This window comes from Narcine bancroftii, chromosome 14, assembly GCF_036971445.1.
Source record: "Narcine bancroftii isolate sNarBan1 chromosome 14, sNarBan1.hap1, whole genome shotgun sequence".
NCBI lineage: Eukaryota > Metazoa > Chordata > Chondrichthyes > Torpediniformes > Narcinidae > Narcine > Narcine bancroftii.
In genome coordinates this window covers 29,110,105-29,129,620 of record NC_091482.1, presented here as the reverse complement: position 1 = coordinate 29,129,620, position 19,516 = coordinate 29,110,105, and the positions used below count along the sequence as shown (strand labels likewise).

The following is a 19,516-nucleotide window of genomic DNA, read 5'->3' as shown; positions in this document are numbered from 1 at the left end:
ATGGAACCTGGACTGGAATCTGTGTTTACAATCTTGGAAGGGATTGCTCATCAAATGGAAAAATTGTCAATGCAGATGTCTACTCAGATGACTCAAGGATTTATGGAAGTGAAAACTAAAATGAACACTATGTGTGAAGAAATTACTTTTATGAAACAAGATACTACTGTAGTTAAATGTGATGTTAGTAGATGCATAAAATCAGTGGATTCTGTACAAGATAATTTTAAAAGGATTTAAGAAGCTTTTTTGAATGTAAGAACCAAGTGGAGTGTAATAGAAAAAAATGGAAAAAGAGGAGGAATCTTTTGTGGATTGGGGGATTCAGAAGAAGGAATTATTGAAGAAGATTGATTCATTAAAAAATCAAAGTTGAAGAAATAATGTAAAAATAGTAGGTCTTCCAGAAGATATAGAAGGTTCTGATCCAGTAAAGTTTTTTAAGAAATGGATTCCTGAGGTCTGGGGCAAGGAATTCTTTCCAGATGGTCTGGAGTTAAATCGGGCACACAGAGCATTAAGGAAGAAACTGTTTCCAGGCCAACCACCACGAGCAGTTTGAAAAGTCAGGATAGAGAAACGATATTGCAAATGGCAGTGCAGAAGGCACGGCAAAACCAGGGTCCAATGATGGTTCAAAATAACAGGGTGTTTTTTTATGCAGATTTGAGTCAAGAAATTATTAGAGGGTGCCGAGAATTTATTTCAGCTCAAGAAAAATTGTGGAGAAAGGGATATAAATTTGCCTTTCATTATCTGGCAGCATTGAAAGTTTTTTATGGGAATTTTCAATCTCAATTTTTTGAAAATGATCATGATGCATTAATCTTTGCTAATTCATTGCCAGATTTATGAGGAAATGGACAATCACCACTATCGTCACCTAAGGGGAGGGTAAATGGCAGTAGAAAACATGGAAAGAATGGGAAAAAAGTTGAATTGACGCAGTCTTCTTGATATTGAGGATCCGGAACAATCACTGGGACTGGAATCACTGGGTTGACTGTTTTTGTTTAAGTACTTTGTGGATGATCACCTCAATCACATACTTCTAGATTTTAAAGTGCACCTGGGCATTCGGGTGTTGGGGGTCGATTTCTAGACTCCCGATGGTGAGAAACTTCTCCATGCTCTTTAAATTTAAGTGCATTGAATTGTGGTGCGTTGTGGTGCATCAAGCAGGCACAAAATACAGAAAAGACTGTACTACAGCTTTAATCCACTTAAACTCTGTTGTACACCAGTAATGGACTTGATGGAGGGGCTGGCTCAAGTCTATATACAGGTCGGTGATTAGTAGCTGGCCAGATGGAGTCAGCCTCTCAGGTGGTCTTCCTGCAGGTACAGAGGTCACCCCCTGCAGTAGACTGGTGGGCACACGGCCCAGTGCTGTGGTTGTATCACCACAATGGGCTTAAAGTAAGGGTAGAAAATTTCAAAGGCACAGATCCCTTTGATATGATGTGACAGATTATGTTGTGTTTGTATTTAATATAGATATGTTTTTGGGAGATAAATTGGGGCAGGCTTTTTAGTGTAGGTCACATACAAACACTTTAAAACAGATTTTATGTAAAATACTGGAGCTCTGCTCATGCTAGACAGGCCAGCTCCAAGTGCCTTTGCAAAAGCATTGGAGTGTGCCCAAGAGACTTCACTAATGGATTGTTTACAAAAAAGCAACAGATGAAAGAACACATCAGAACCGCAGGCTGTCTGGAGTGGAACTTGCTGTTCTAACAGGGACATGTGGTTTTGCAAGCAGAGAGAGTCAAACAGGCTTTTTCTCTCAGAGAGAGAGAGAGAGAGAGAGAGAGAGAATACAGTTCTGCAGTGCTACAGTCAGCAGCAGCAGCTGGGACTAGAACAGGACAAGCTGGCAAGCTTGTGGAAAAGCCGCATTTGGAAGACAAGTTGTGAGTGCTTAGTTCAGGCTGGCCAAAGCCCTTGGGGTTCATACAAGAGGAGAGAACTGGCTGCCTAATGTTTCACTTGAACTCTGTGGTGACCTGAAAGAAAGAGGTTATCATCTGGAGAACCCTGATGGGGCAAGTTTCTTCGGCAAGACACTGAATTGGCTGATTACAAGGACCCAGTTGTGGGTGTCCAGCAAACAACAAATCTCTCTCTGAAAACTGACAAGAACCTTCCTGAGTGGTAACCATTTACCTTTCTAGCACCAAAGCCTGGAGAACTTAATAAATGTTAAATTCTATGCACAGTATAAGAATTGCCTGCAACAAGTAAACTTGGAGGAATGAGAAGTGAGATTATACTGTGAATCAAAGAACTTTTCAAAACTTACACTCACATTACATACGCGTGTGCTTAGAATTAGAAGGGGGTTAAGTTAGGTTAGTTAATAGTGATAAGATAAAGTTTGATCCTGTTTTCATGTTTGAAGATAATTAAAAGCAACTTTTATTTAAGTAACCATTTATCTTGGTGAATATCTATTACTGTTGGGTGTGGGGTTCTCTGGGCTTGTAACAATGAGTACCTGTATAGAAAGCTGGAGTCTGAGTATTGGCAAATGAGACTAGTATAGGTGAATAAGGTGATGCTACCATGGATGTCAGAATTATAAGCAGAATTTATTGTCATGAATAAATTACAAAATTTGGTGTTTTGCGGTAGCATCACAGTGCAAACATTTATATAAACCACTTTTACAACAATAAATAAAAAAATCAAAATAATGCACAAAAAGACACAAAGTGTCTTTGGTTCATTGATTATTCATGAATCTGATGGCAGTGGGGAAGATGCTATCCTTGTGCTGCTGAGTGTTCATCTTTAGGCTCTTGTACCTTTTTCCCGATAGTAGCAGAGTGAAGAGGTTGGGGTTGGGGTCTTTGAGGATATAGGCTGCTTTATAAGACACTGTCTCATATAGATGTCCTCAATGGAATAAATATGATGCTGCAGACCGAATTAACAACCCTCTAGATTTTTTTTAATTGTCCTGAGAGTTGGCGCCTCCATATCAGACAGTGATGTAACCAGCCAGAATGCTCTCCATGGTATACCTGTAGAAGGTTTTGAGAGTCTTTGGTGACATACCGAATCTTGTCAAGCACATCACAAAGTAGAGCTACTGGCAAGCTTTCTTCGTGATTGCATCAACATGGAGGCTCCAGGTCAGATCCACCGAGATGTTAACACCTAGAAATTTGAAGTTGTTGACCTTCTCCACTACTGAGCCCTCGAGGAGGACTGAGTCGTGTTCCCCTGACTTCCTCCTGAAGTCCATAATCATCTCCTTGGTTTTGCTAATGTTGAGTGCCAGATTGTTAGCATGACACCATTGAACGAGCTGATCTATCTCCCTCCTGTATGCTTCTTCATTGCCATTTGTCATTCTGCCAGCAACTGTTGTGACAAAGTATATAGATATACTTTTGGGAGATAAATTGGAAGATAAAGGTTTGTTAGAGTAGGTCACATACAAACACTTTAAAACAAATCTTATTTAAAATACTGGAGCTCTTCCCCATGCTAGACATGTTGGGGCCAACAGTCTTTGCAAGAGCTTTGGAGAGTGCCCAAGAGACTTCACTAATGGATTGTTGTTTATAAAAAGGCAACATGTCGGAGCTGCCTTCTTTCTGGAGGGGAGCTTGCTGTTCTAAGAGAGTCATGTGGTTTTACAAGCAGAGAGAGTCAAACAGGCTTTCTTTCTGAGAGAGAGAGAGAGACAGAGACAAAGATCACTTCTACAGTGTTACAGCTAGCAACAGCAACTGGGACTGGAACAGGACAAGCTGGCAAGCTTGTGAAAGACAGGTTGTAAGTGCTTGATTCAGCCTGGTCAAAGCCCTTGTGGTTCACTTGGAATAAGAAAAACAAAAAGGAACTCTGTGATGACCTGAAAGAGTTATCATCTGGAGAACCCTGAATGGAGCAGGTTTCATCATCAAGACACTGAAGTAGCTGGGTGTCTATCATACAACAAATCTCTCTCCGAAAACAGACAAGAACCTTTCTGAGCAGTAACCATTTACCTTTCAAGCACCTAAGTGTGGTGAACTTTATAAATGTTAAATTCTGTGGACAATATAAGAATTGCCTGCAGCCATTGAACTTGGAGGAATGAGAAGGGAGATTGGACTGTGAACCAAATAACTTTTCTGAACTTACACACACATTACATACACGCTTAGAATCAGAAAGGGGGTAAATTAGGTTAAGTAAGTCAATAGTAATAAGTTAAAGTTTGATTCCATTTTCATGTTTAAAGATAATTAAAAGCAACTTTTGTTTAAGCAACCATTTGTCTTGGTGAATATCTATTGCTGCTGGGTTTTGGGATCCTCTGGGCTCGTAATACGGTGGTGTCATTGGCATACTGTGCCTGGCAACACAATGGAGGGCTGTAAGGCCTGCATTACATGACTGTGACTGATATTTGTATTTATCTTGAAAAGAATGAACTGAGCAACGTTGGTTGAAATCTATGTTCTGTTCTTTCATTTGCAGAACAGGCCATGGACAGATGTTAAGTAGAAAATAAAACCTGAATGATGTTTATTTTAGGCTGCACTCTGTGCAATAATGTGTCTATGTTCCCGATATCACAGGATCCTGTTGGACTTCTGCTCCACCTCAGTATTTCCATATGTATTTTAAATGACAATATTGTGCAACCTGAAACTGCTACAATTATGAACTAGACTTGATGGAAATATTCCATGAGGAATACTGTCCAACTGTTACAGCTTGCCTGCATGTCTTGACTCAGAAACTGACATAAATCTGAGATCATATTACGGGGAAGCGTAGCCTCCTTACTCATTGTCCCTGGTGGGAGTCTTTGAAGGTTGTAGTACTCACAATGTATTGAATTACATAGAAAATGTAACATGGAAGCACCCTTATAGCTTCTGCTTTACATTCTGTTATTTTGTGTCTTTTTTTTTAACTTTGTGAACTTCAGACTTGAAAAAGTTTGTTGTTTGTTTGTTGAATGGTAATGATTTTGAGATGCAAGGGGATTTCTGTAAAATCAGCAGTGATTGCTCAGCTACATGTGATTGTTGTTGTCCATTTCAGATTTATTAACAGTGTGGTATTGTTTGGTGAATCATGGTGCCATGGATCATTTCAAATGTCATATTGAATTAGTTGCTTGTCTATGATTGGCATGTTTCACAAGATACATATCCCCTAGCTCCAATGGTATAGATGTAAATTTTACGTTTCTCTTCATTGGCTTCCATGCTGTTTCTTCAACTAATACTATATGTGTGCATGTAGGTTGCACAAAATTGAGCAGAGCTGACTGCATTCTTGACATTGAATGCAACCCCATTCTCATTTTGTAGATATCCCTTTGACAAGAACAATTCAAAGGATTCTCTCCATGGACAATAAGCTGTGATTGCAGTGGGTTACAAACTTCCTGAAGTCATTCCAGTGAAAGAGGAGTCTGATTCCATCTTCAATGCAACAGATGGTAAAACACCAAACAATCCAAAGATATGATCGACTTTTGGGGTGGAAAAAGTGACAATTCACATAGAAGTATCTATTGTAGTCATTTACAAATGGAGGCCTCTTTGGCCAACTCCGATGCTTATATTGGTTCTTGCAGCGTTAAAATATTGGTTGTTTGATAAGTTAAGTACTTAATGATTTTATGTTCAACCAAACCATCTGTTCCTGGGAATTAAACCATTGTCCTTAAGAATATTTAGTTTTCATAGTATATATTGCTAGTTTTAGTGAAAAGTGTTCTTAACACATAACATTAATGACTGTGCAATTACCTTTCTGAGATAGGTACAGTCATGAGCCTTTGGGATCTTTCTGTAGATGTTGCATATTACAAGAAGATGCAGCTTCTAAGACGTGTGCCCATTTTGAAACTGAATTGCTATCAAGCTCAGTGGTAGATTTGTTCCCCTGCAGTGTTAATTTTGTTCCCTGACATTTGTTTTATAAATTTCTTTCATGATTAGTGGGGTCAATTGTGGGTGTTCATTATGTGATGTTTAAATTGTGAAAACCTGACATGCTAAAAAAACAAAAAATTATCAAAATAGCTGAAATTTTATTTCATTTATTAATTTTACTAGAATGTAGGTTATGGTGAAACTTGCTCTTGAACTCTGCTTCCTTTGAATGGAATTATTTCTTCATTATGGAGGGTATTTTTGGATTTAGACCAAAGGGTAATGAAAAATTGGCAACATATTTCTGGATTAGGAAGGATCACCACATGGAGGGGAAGCTGCAAGTGATGGTGCCCTGTGACATTGCCCTTGTCCTTGTTGATGAATGTTGCAGGTGATGACCAAAAGGTAATACTACCCTGGAGAAAATCATTTTCAATTTAAGAAAAATCCAGAGGGTTGCATAGGAACCTTACCTACAAAGTGTAGGGTTGAATACTTAATAAATGTTATTTATTCTATTTATTTTTCTTCCTTTATTGCAATCTAGACAAAAATAATTGGGCCCCCTTTTTCATTGAATTTGATTTAAGATCTCGACAGCTCCTTTCTTTTTTCCTTCTCTTTTTTTCTGTCCTTTTTTATTTCTTCCCTTCTCTTTTCTTCATTTATTTAGTGTTTTGTTGGGGGGGGGGAAGTAGGGGCTATATTTGGAACATGAGCTTCTTGAGTGATGTTCATTTTGTATTCATTCAGGCAATTGTTGGAAATACTTAAAAGATTAAGAAGCATCTGTGGAAAGAGAAACACTGTTAACTTTTCAGATTAAAATATTCAAAATCTATCAGAATAGGGAAATAGAAGTAACTAGTTAGGATGAGGCGAATGGATTGGAGAAAAGAAAATGTATCTAATGGGATGATACTGGACCTTCCTTCTCCTACCTTTTCTAAAACATAAAACTCACTGATCCTACTCTGTCCCATCATGTTGTAACATTCAAGATATTTATCTCATAATCATGTAGTTGATTAAGAAGGCCTATGGAATGCTAGACTTCAGTAATAGGGAGATTGAGTTCAAGAGTAGAGAGGTCATGTTGCAACTTTACAAATCTCTGGTGAGACCACATTTAGAGCATTGTGTTTAATTCTGGTTACCTCATTATAAGAAGGATATGGAGAGGGTGCAAAGGAGATTTACTAGGATGCTACCTGGATGGGAAACAAGACCTATGAGGCAAGGTTTGCAGAGCTGGAGATTCTCTCTTTGGACCACAGAGGGATGAGAGGAAATAGAGGTCTACAAGATTATGAGATGCAGAGATAGAGTGGACAACCAGCACCTGTTTCCCAGGGCAGGAATAGCAAACACCAGAGGATGTGTGCATAAAATGAAGGGAGGGAAGTTTAGGGGATATACCAGGGGCACTTAAAAAAAAAAAAAATTATCGCACCGCGCACAGTTATTGGTGCCTGGAATGCCTTGTCAGGGATGGTGGTGGAGGCTGAAACATTAAGGGCATTTAAGAGACTCAAAGAAAAATAGGTTACTGGGTAGGGAAGGGTTAGTCCTTTTTTTTTTAAGGACTATATGGGTTTGAACATAAATGAGGGCCAAAAGTCCTGTACTATGCTGTAGTGTTCTATGTTCTAATATCTTCTATTAGAAAATTAACAAATCCAAATTATTCTTTGAATTAGAATTTTCTCATACCACATAACATCCAAGTGAATCTGAATTGTCTAAATTTTTTTAACTCGAGAATGAGGCTCAAATTTGCACACAATACTTAAAATCCTGTCTTACTTGGGTATTGATTCATTATCATATCCTCCCTTTCATATTTTATGGCCCTTACTATAAAACCCTCTATTAGATAGCTATTTTATGGTATTATCTACTTAAGTGGTACTTTTAATATCTTGTGAGCTTGACCTTTTGTCAACCAAGGCGCCTAGATATCTTTCATTCAAAGTATATAATGATCACTTTTTTAAGTCAGTTGAACAGTTTCACATTTACTGATAATGAAGGTCATGTACTACTTTATCAAAACAAGCTAAAGCTGGCCCAGGTCCCAGTGGTCAATTAGACACACAGACGAAAATCTTAAAAAAGTGAGGTGTATTCATTCTTAGTAGTCATGCCTTGATCAATACAGGGTGCATGTTTCTTACTTTAATGCATTTTAATTTCTTGAAAATGGTGATGATTATTTCATTCCAGACCAGAGAAAGTTTGAAAAAGCCTATTGCTTACACACCATGACTCTTTTACTCCATAACACTTCTTGGTCCTCAGAATTATTTATCTTTCCTTTTTGGTGCAAATGAGAAGTTACTCTAGCCTTAAACCCAAGTCATTGACACTTTTCTTGAGTGGGTACATCTGCATAGTGATTAAATAAAAGGACTAAAAAAGTACTGAAAACATAATTGAATCCCATTGTGACAGAAATAGGGAATTTAGATTCAAGTAATCAAATAACTCAGGAATTAATAGAAATAATCTCATTAATGATAATTCTGAAACTACTGGATTGTAGTAAAATCCCATCTGGTCAATTTGTATCTATTAGGGAAAGATATCTGCAATCCTTCCCTATTCTAATCTACCTCTGGACCAACCATTAGGAATAAAATTAAAAAAAACTGCAAATACCAGAAATCTAAAATTAAAACACAAAATGCTGGAAATATTCAGCAGATTGACAGAATGTGTGGTAAGAGTAAAAACAGCAATAATGCTTCAGATCCAAGACTTCAGATGAAGGGACATTGGCTGCTCCAAATCTTTCAAAAATCTTCATGTGTTTGACCTGAAATATTGAGTTTCAGGGCTGGTCCACAGATGCACCCAGACCTGCTGAAAATTTCCATCCTTTCCTGTTTTTGTTGGGTGGATGATAGCATAGCTTTGATGGATCAAAGGGCCTGTTTCTGTCAGAATTCTGCAGCTAGAAATTAATGCCTGAGAGAACTTATTGGCTTGATACAGTAAATAATATCAATTGAATTAACTAGAGAAAGGTAGTTTCCAATGATTAATGATATGGAAAGTTTGTGGAGATGGGGTAAATGAGGTGTTTGAAGGGATATAGAGCAGCAACAGCAGACCAGTGATGTGTGTAGAGGAGGCATGGCCTCCCTGCCTATTGCTGGTGGTCACTTGGCCTCCCCACCTGAAACCCATTCGAAAGACACATCACCTGTCAGTACATGGTGTGCTTTTTGGTTCACTCAAAAGTTACAAGTTATAGATAAAGTTATGGTTTGCAAGTGGAGTGTCAGTTAAGATTGGGCTCTGGCCATTGGTCAGTGCACACCTTGCCATTGGCTGGTTCAAATCACCAAGCATCCTTATTGTATTTAGCACCAGCACAGAGGACATTCGCTCACCCTGCCTTGCAGTGATAACCCCAGATGCTGCTCCTTGCCAATCGCTACTGTAGATATCATTTGGAAGGGTCGTGGGTAAAGTGTGCACTGCACTAAAGTTGAACCATAGTATTGTTATAGCTAAAATTGCTATGGATCAATACTGGCAGAAGAGCTGCTGCTCTCAACTGATCAGGGGTTTGAGGGCATGTGTATACTCCTGTGGGTATAGTAGTACCAGATCCACCCCCTCTCAATTAGGGGTCTGGGGAGGGGAAGCTGTGTAATATAGTGTGCAAATGTCTGCATTGCCTTTGTGAATTAATAGTTGTGTACTGTTTAACATTGTCCATTTGTTTCCCATTATGATTTTTTTTCCTGTGCTCTTTATAAATTGTTTGCATTTGTTCCTGTGCTCTCTTATTAATTATTATGTTAATAAAGTTATGTTTGACTGCAAACCCTTGTGTCCAGACTCGTCTCTCTTTGAATCTGACACTTTCTCAACAAAACAATCAGGCTGAATTTGAGATGTTTGGATAAATATTCTTGATCTTCCTTAACCACCAATATTGCATCAAATTCCTTCTAAACCCCAGAAAGTACAGGCCCAGCACCATCAAATGCTCCTTATCCCTGGCAACATTCTTGATAAACTCCTTTGGATTATTTCCAATCCCAGGACAAACTCTTTTTTTTTTAAGATTGGGACCCAAAATTGCCCACAAGATACCAAATGCCTTATAAAGCCACATATTTACCTTTATATTCTAGTCCTCTCAAAATGGATGAAATCTATTGCATTTCCTTTCTACTGATTCAACATGCAAGTTAAGCTTTAGGACTAATGGCTCAGGCCCAAAACTTTGGTTATATATCTTTGGTTATATACTGAGTTCATCCAGAATTTTTATACAATCATGCATCTGCAGTCTTTTGTTTCACTAATACATTATTTTATGTCTTATGCATCTTACCCTCACTTTGACAAATTTCCAGCTTTATCTACATTTTTTTGCAGCTAAAACAATTGTATTTCTCTTGAAGCATGGTGCAATAGGGGAATGGAGGGTTATGGGCAAGGTGCAGGTAGGTGGGACTAGAGGCGAGTACTTGGTTCGGTGTGGACTAGAAGGGCTGAGATGGCCTGTTTCCGTGTTGTAATTGTTATAAAGTTATAATATTAAAAGTTATCTAATATTTAGTAAGTAGACAATTTTAAAAGGATTTCAAGACTGCAGGAATATAAATATTAGCAATTAATAATCCTTGAAATCACTTTTACAATTGTTTAAAACCATATGCTGTATTTCAATTCCCACAACTGCAGTCAGTTTCCAAATGATCACAATAAATTGTTTTTTGTTTGGATTTTCCAAGGTTAGGTTTTGAACATGCATTTTTGTGACTAGTTAACTAGGTATCAAATTAAAACAGAATATTTGCAGGACTTTTGCAGAGTGATTTTTGCAAAAAGAGCATACAGTTTTCCTGGGAGAGCATGCGATTTTTGCAGGCAGACCAAACAGTTTTGCTTTCAGAGAGGGAGGATGTGAAACAGAGAGAAGGAGACAGAAATCAGTTCCAGAAGGACAAAGCTGGCTAACTTTTGGAAGGTGACCTGAAAGAGGGAGGATCATCTGGAGAACCCTCAAGAGGGCACGTTTCATCAGCAAGACTGATTAAACAGGAATCAGGTGCAGATGTCCTGGAACAAAAGAAATCTCTTTCTGAAGACCAACAAGAACCCTCCTGAATGGTAACCATTTGCCTGTTAAGCACCAAAGACTGGTGAACTTTGTTAATGCTAACTTCTGTGCACAGTACAAGAATTGCCTGCAACCAGTGAGATTGAACTGTGATCCAAAGACATTTTCTAAGCATATATACACATTACACACACCTGCACTTAGTATTAAAGGGAGGATTGGGTAGGTTAAGTAAGTTGATAGTAATAAGTTAAAGTTTTCTGTTTTCTTGATCAAATATAATTAAAAATGACTTTTGTTTAAGTATCCCTTTGTGTTGTGGTGCATATCTATTGCTGCTGGTTTTTGGGATCCTCTGGACTCCGTAACATTATTAACAAATTAATCTAATGTAACCCCCTTCTACTTCTAAGCGCACATGTAAGTAATGTGTATATGTTCAGGAAAGTTCCCTGTTTCACTGTCCAATCATTCATTTTTCACTTCTCCAAGTTCACCATTATCAGGCAATTCTCATACTGTGCACAGAATTCAACATTTATAATTTCCACCAAGCTCTTGTGCTTAAAGTTAAATGGTTACCACTCAGGAAGGTTTTTGTTGGTTTCATTGGACAGGCACAAACTGATTTCCTCCAGTTAGTCAGTTTAGTGTCTTGCCAAAGAAACTTGCCCCATCATGGGTTTTCCAAATGATAACCTCTTCTTTCAGGTCACCACAGAGTTTCTTTTGTATCCCCTATTTTAGGAGAAACACTCTAGCCAGCCATTTTCTTTTGCAAGTTCTACAAGGGTTTTTAACAGGCTGAACTCATCTTTAAATGGTATTTTTCAACAAGCCTGCCAGCTTGCCATTTTGCAGCCTCAACTGCCACTGTAGAACTGACTTCTTGTTCTCTCTCCAAAATAGAAGAATTACTTGACTGTTTATTTTTCTCTCTGCTTGTAAAAACCATACAACTTCTTACAGGGCTCCAAACCCAATCTTTGAAAGATCATATCAGTCTCTTTGAGCCTGGAATTTATTGCCCATATACATATCATCATTCTTCATTGCTTCTCCAAAGTCAACTGATGCCTCAATGTCTAGCTTCAGCAAAGCCCTTGCATTTTAAATGAGATGTCTTTTGTGAAGTGTTACCCAAACTAAACACCCACAATTTCTTTTAAAGACATATTTTACCCATAACTATTCTAACATTAAGAAGGTTATTAAGAAGTCAAATGGAATGTTGGCCTTCATCGCTGGAGTAATTGGTTTCAAGAGTAGGGATGTAATGTTGCAACTGTATAAGGTACTGGTGAGACCACACCTGGAGTACTGTGTCCAATTCTGGTCTCCATATTTGAGGAAGGATATACTGGCTTTGGAAATGGTCCAGAGGAGGTTTACTAGGTTGATCCCTGGGATGAAGGGGTTGACTTATGATGAAAGATTAAATCGTCTAGGATTGTATTCGCTCGAGTTCAGAAGAATGAGAGGAGATCTTATAGAAACATATAGGATTATGAAGGGTATGGATAGGATAGATGTAGGAAGGTTTTTTGAGATGGCCGGGAAAACTAAAATGAGAGGACACAGTCTCAAGATTCAGGGGAGTAGATTTAGGACAGAGATGAGGAAAAATAGTTTTTCCCAGAGAGTAGTGAATGTTTGGAATTCTCTAACCAGGGAAGTGGTTGAGGCTGCCTTATTAAACATATTTAAAATTCGGTTAGATAAATTTTTACATGATAGAGGAATTGGGGGATATGGGGAGAAGGCAGGTAGGTGGAGTGAGATCATAAATTAGATCAGCCATGATCGTATTGAATGGCGGAGCAAGCTCGATGGGCCATTTTTGGCCTACTCCTGTTCCTACTTCTTATGTTCCTAAAAACAAAATGAAAAAAAATAGCCTCCTCTATTGATCAAACCCCTCCCTCTAAACAAGAAAAACTTACATATCCAATATACCTGTATATAGGAAATGAAGGACAGCATTTGGAAAACAGACAACACTGTTCAGGAACACCCCAATTCTTTAAATGAATGAGCATCACATCTTATAAAAGTTCACCTTTACTTCTTTAACATTATGTCTGATTTTTCTCTAAACTTAAGTAGGACATAACCTCCTATAACCATTGAGTCGGGGTGTGCTTTCTTTCCATTTTATCAAAATTGCCAGTCTAGCTATCAATGAGGTAAAAGCTAAAATTTGCTTTGGAGATTAAGTCAGTAGAATTTCCTCTCTTGAGAAAAACCAAATAGAGCAATTAAGGTGCATGGTTCTAACTTGGTCTGAAAGTAAAAAAATTTCTAAACTATTCCATATGTATCAATGAAGCCTCAAAAATTTTACATTGATCACATAATGGATCAATATCAGAATAGAAGCGCGATAACAACTTTTGGAATATGTACTCCATGTACCATTTTGAATTGCAACAAACAATTTCGCATACAAAATGAGGATTCATTAATCAGATTCAGAATAATATCCCAGTCCTCATCTGGAAGTGACAAATCCAAGTTATGCTCTCAATCACTCTTTATCTTAACTAGGGAAACTGTTCTTAAATCTATCAGATCATTATAAATAATTGATGTTGAGCCTCTATGGGATAATTGAAAGTCAAAAAGTGAATCAAGAATATTTGTTTCAGAAATCAGTGGAACATCAGAATGCTAGGACTGAACAAAATGTCTGACTTGTAAATATCTGAAAAAAATGACTACTGGGTAATTTAAATTTTGCCCTCAATTGTTCAAAAAAAGTTAAATTATCTCGAATAAAAAGATCTTTAAAATGATTAATCCCCAGTCTACACCACTCCCTAAAACCTGCATCTGACAAAGAAGGGAAAAAAGGACTGGCTAGAGAAAACTATCGAATCACCCAAACAAAAATTTAAATTGTGCCCATATTCTCAACCTATATCTCATTATCTGGTTACTTGTTAGAAAAATTTAAAAAAGTAAAAAGAACCCTAGGACTGCCAACACAGATGCTTTTTTAGAAAAAATTAATTCCATTTCCACCCAAGAGGAGTGGTCAACTAATTTATCATATTTTAATAATAGAAGCAAGTTACGCATATAGACCACCCAATAATAGAATATGAAATTTAGAAGTGACAGTCCTCTGCTCTTTTTTAAATTTTTTGTTTAAACGAGGCTGTTTTCCTTGCCATTTATATGAAGAAATAAATGAGTTCAGTGAATCAAAAAAAGATTTAGGGATAAAAATTGGTATAGACTGGAAAAGATACAAAAATGTTGGTAATATATTCATTCTAATCAAATTAATACAGCATAGACAAGGATGACCACCCCGATAATAGAACTTTAATCTGATTAAATATTGCAGAAAAAAATTATTTCAATAAATTCTTAGAACTCTTAGTAATTGTAATTTTAAGGTTTTTAAACCTATAATTCATTAACTTAAAAGGGAAATTGGAATATATTAAAGACAACCCCTTTTGGGATGGTAATTCATTCTTATGTAGATTTATTTAATAATTTGAGAACTGGTCCATATGGGCAAAGAGTTAATATGTTTGGCATAGAAACATCTGGGTTTGAAATGAAAAGCAAAAGATCATCTTTGTGTTCAACACCATTCCTAATTAACCCTGAAAAAGCTCTAGCAAGAGATTCTAATACCAAATCAAAAAGCAATGGGCTAAAAGGGCAACATTGCCAGGTTCCCCAATAGAGCCTAAAAATTTTGTCTTTTGGCTGTTGGTACGAATTGTGGCTGTGGGACATAAATATAGTAATTTAACCCATTTAATAGAATCTGGGCAAAAATTAAACTTTTCTAAAATAGCAAAAAAAGATAGTCCCTATGCACCTGATCAAAAGGGTTCTCAGTGTCGAATGAAAGAACACATTCAACAGCTGAAGTAGAAGGTAAATATAAGATGTTCAATAATAATAATAATAATAATATCGATTTTTGATGTTACGAACCCAGAAGACACCAAAACCCAGCAGCAATAGATATTCACCGGGACAAATCATTACTTAAACAAAAGTTGATTTTAATTATCTTTAAACATGAAAACAAAATCACACTAACTTATCACTATTGACTTACCTAACCTCACTTAATCCCCTTCTAATTCTAAGCGCACATGTATGTAGTGTGTGTAAGTTGAGAAAAGTTCTTTGATTCACAGTCCAATCTCACCTCATTCTTCCAAGTTCACTTGTTTCAGGCAATTCTTGTACTGTGCACAGAATTTAACATTTATGAATCTTCACCAGGCTTTGGTGCTTGAAAGGTAAATGGTTAACGCTCAGGAAGGTTCTTGTCGATTTTCAGAGAGTGATTTGTTGTACGATGGACACCCAGCCACTTCAGTGTCTTGCTGAAGAAACTTGTCCCCTCTGGATTCTCCAGATGGTAACCTCTTTCTTTAAGGTTACCACAGAGTTCCTTTTTTTCCTCATTCCATGTGAAACATTAGACAGCCAGTCCTCTCCTCTTTCATGAACCACAAGGGCTTGGACCAGGCTGAACTAAGAACTCACAACCCATCTTCCAAATGGGGTTTTCCACAAGCTTTCCAGCTTGTTCTGTTCCAGTCCCAGCTGTTGCTAACTGTAAAACTGCAGATCCAAAGGCTCTAGGCACTGGACTAGAAGAAGAATGATCTAAAATGGTATTTAAACATCAATTAAAGCCACTCCCCCAAAAAAAGAGTACTGATTATAAATCAAGTAAAAAAAATTCCAAAAAAATGCCAGCTCATCAATATTCAGGGAATAGATATTTGCCAATATAACCAAATTATTATACAATTTACCTGTAAGAATAATAAAACAACATTGTTTGTCTTAAGTGCCATTATGAAGTACAAATGGAACATTTTGATTGATTAGAATATAAACGCTTCTAGCTTTAGCATCAGAAGAAGAATGAAATTATTGATCCATCCATCTAAACATTAATGTATCCTTTTCAGAGTTCCTGATAGGAGTTTCTTGGGGGAAAAAAAATAACCACCTTTAAATGTCTAGCATGTGCCATTATCCTATGACATTTGACCATCCTATTCATGCCTTTAATATTCAAAAAAATATTAATAGAAGAAATTATTGAATTAATTAATTAATATTAATTTTTTGGTGAACAGACACTCCAGCTGCACCTGTCTTTGCTCTGAAAGCCATGCCATTTGATTCAAGTTGAAATATAAACAAAACATAAATTACAGATAATCTTGAAAATCGTAACCAAACCCAAATAACCTCCCCCCTTCCAACCCTCCCTTTTCTGAAGGTCGCCAGTTGAAGTTAAAACCTGCTCAAAGAAAAACATTTTAACCCAAAATGCTTTTGCTGTTGATCTCCTTCTATTTAAAACCTAAATTATTTATTAATTTTTACATCAAAGTAACTATTATTGAAAATTAAGAAAAAAGATAAGTAAAATTTGTATAATCATGTATACAATCATTTCTAGTCCAATATCCTGAATAGAACTGTCCATTAATTCATTACTTTAAAAATTAATGATAAGTAAAGCATCATTCTACCAATGAACTTCGTATGAGTTTGGATACTATTGAAACAAATCCAAAGGAAAAAAAAATTCAACATATATTTAAAAACCTTCCACAGAATTCTACACATGTGCTATAAAATCTCAATTCCAACAACCTGAATAGAATTATTTGTTAGTTCACTACTTTAATAATTAGTAATTGGTAAAGCATCATTCTACTAATAAACTCGAAACATCATACAAATTAAGCTATGCTAATTAAACTAATTCATTAAAAAAAAATACAACATATTAAAAAAACCCCGGCAGTTATGTTCTACATCCATGTGCATTAAAAACTCTGTTTTCGATTTAATAAGTTTCTGTGCACATGTCATGCAATCGTTGCTAGTTCCAACATCCCAAATAAAATGCCCTTCATCCACAACATTAGTAATTGATAAAACTCAGTTCTACAAAAGGACTTTAAAATCATCATACATATTTGATATAGTATAAACATTAAGCTAAACAGTAATATTCAACAAAATAAACCATTGACATTTTACATGCATGCTCAGTGAAATCTTTGTTCTCGAGCATAGTACCAAGCTTATACACCTACATCATAATTTTATAATTGATAGAATCAATAAGGTTTTATCTGTTGATCCACTACTTTAATAGATGACTCACTTTTATATGAATAAACCATTATCAGCTATATATCATAAGATCACAAGTAAAAGGAACAGAAGCAGGCAATTTAGCCCATCGAATCTGTTGTGTGAAACCTCCCTGAACTAAACTGTTCTTGCATCTAGTTCAATGTTCCACCCTTGTCCCCATATCCCTTGATACCCTGAATAATTACATACCTATCAATTCCCTCTTTAAATTCCCCCAAAGATCTTGCCTCCACAGCTGCATGTGGCAATGAATTCCACAAATCCACTACCCTTTGGCTAAAGAAATTTCTCCTCATCTCTGTTGTAAATTAGTATTTTTTTATTCCAAGACTGTGCCCTCTTATCCTGGAATCACCCAACGGGAAACATCTGTTTACATCCACTCTGTCCAATCCATTCATTATTTGAAATGTTTCAAATGTGAGATCCCCCAATATAAATTGATATGCTATTGGAACCAAGCCAAAAGGTAAAATTTGACCTAATAAATGCGCAAACTGTTTTCAGTAACCCATGTTACGAGCCCAGAGGACCCAAAAACCCAGCAGCAATAGATATTCACCAAGACAAATGGTTACTTAAACAAAAATTGCTTTTAATTATCTTTAAACATGAAAATAGAATCAAACTTTAACTTATCACTATTGACTTACTTAACCTAACTTAACCCCCTTTAATTCTAAGCGCACATGTATGTCATGTGTGTGCAAGTTCAAAAGAGTTCCTTGATTCACAGTCCAATCTCACTTCTCATTCCTCCAAGTTCACTGGTTGCAGGCAATTCTTATACTGTGCACAGAATTTAACATTTATAAAGTTTACCAGGCTTTGGTGCTTGAAAGGTAAATGGTTAACACTCAGGAAGGTTCTTGTCAGTTTTCAGAGAAGTACATCCACAACTAATGTACTTCCATCAGCCACTCCACGTCTTGCTGACAAAGTTTGACCCTTTAAGGTTCTCCAAATGATAACCTCTTTCTTTCAGGTCACCACAGAGTGTCGTTTTTTTTATTTCTCTTATTCCAAGTGAAACATTAGACACCCAGTGCTCTTCTCTTGCATGAATCACCAGGCCATCTTCCAAATGGGGCATTCTACAAGCTTGTGAGCTTATAACCATGACAATTCATTTATTCCAAGCTTGACTGTAAAAGAAACCTCTTGTGACTATTCTTCAACATGATCCTCAATCATGGCAGATACAACAATGCCAGTTTGAGATCTTTATTTTAAAATTTTGACATGACCTTGTGATATTTTTTTCTGCATCTCCACCACCTCTTGGGAATTTTTTTTGTTGTTGCATATTTTATTTTAAAATTTTCCATACATTTAATTGATAAACTGGTTGACACAATGGGTTAAGACCCTGCATTGTTCATCTTCCTCCAGTGGTATCCATCATCCTTCTATTTATTCATTAAAGCAAGGCACAAGGTAACCACTGCTACCTGGAGTGATGTGCAGGCCGAGCAGTTCAGCATGAGTGGGAATGTCATTTCTATAGGCAGAGCAATCCTGGGACAGATATGGATATTTACTTTCATTACTGCCTTGAAAATTATGAATATTTGAATACCTGTTTGTTTTCAGAGAGATGGAGGTAGTAGTGGTCGCTATCTCTATTTTTGTTAATAAATTCTGTAGGTGAGACCTCTTCTGCTCCTTCTCTTTTGGGGATCTGGGCCTTAGAATTGGCCTTTTACTCTTGCTATTGCTGAGCACTATACTTGGCAGGTTCATTATTAAGGCACATATTGCAAAGAACAATTCCCGGAATAACTGAAGAGACCATTGAAGATAAAATGCACAGTTAGGATCCCCCCCATCCCCCACCCCCGATGACCCATGGCACCTTGCAAACTCCTGTAGAGCAAACTGAATACCCAGGTAGAACTTTTGATACAAATGGAGAAGTGTGAAAAACTCTCTCTCTGCAAGAATCACACTGTTTTTTCAAAGTTTAGCGGATGCAAAAAACTGTACTCTAAGAAAAGATGTATTTATAAAGGAGAGAAATGTAAACAAAAATGAAATACAACCAATCTGTACAATACAGAAAATATTCAATAATAAAGAGAAGCAAGAATCTTTAAATGAGTTTCTAATTGAGTTTGTTGTTGAGGAGTCAGATGGTGGAGGGGGTAGCAACTCTTCCTGAACTTCGTGGTATGGGTCTTGCGGTACCTATACCTCTTTCCTGATAGCAGCAGTAAAAACTGAGTATATCCTAGGAGGTCTGGATCATTGATGATTGCAGTTGTTTTTCAATGGTAGCATTCCATGCACATTTTCTCAATGGTAGGGAGAAATTTGCCCATGATGTACTCGATTGTGCCCACTACTTTCTGCAGGGCTGTCCGCT

At 36.9% G+C, this 19,516-nt stretch overlaps 1 long non-coding RNA gene across 2 annotated transcripts in view; it reads left to right on the top strand.

Annotated features, from left to right (window-relative positions):
- Positions 1–19,516, top strand: part of LOC138749295 (uncharacterized) — a 107,718-nt gene that overhangs the window by 43,822 nt on the left and 44,380 nt on the right. The window contains exon 3 of one of the 2 annotated variants that reach the window (XR_011348544.1): positions 5,325–9,735. The exons of the other annotated variant lie outside the window; for it this stretch is intronic. This is a non-coding gene — a long non-coding RNA (uncharacterized lncRNA). Of the gene's footprint in view, positions 1–5,324; positions 9,736–19,516 lie in introns of those variants that run through there. 2 annotated transcript variants of the gene reach the window in all.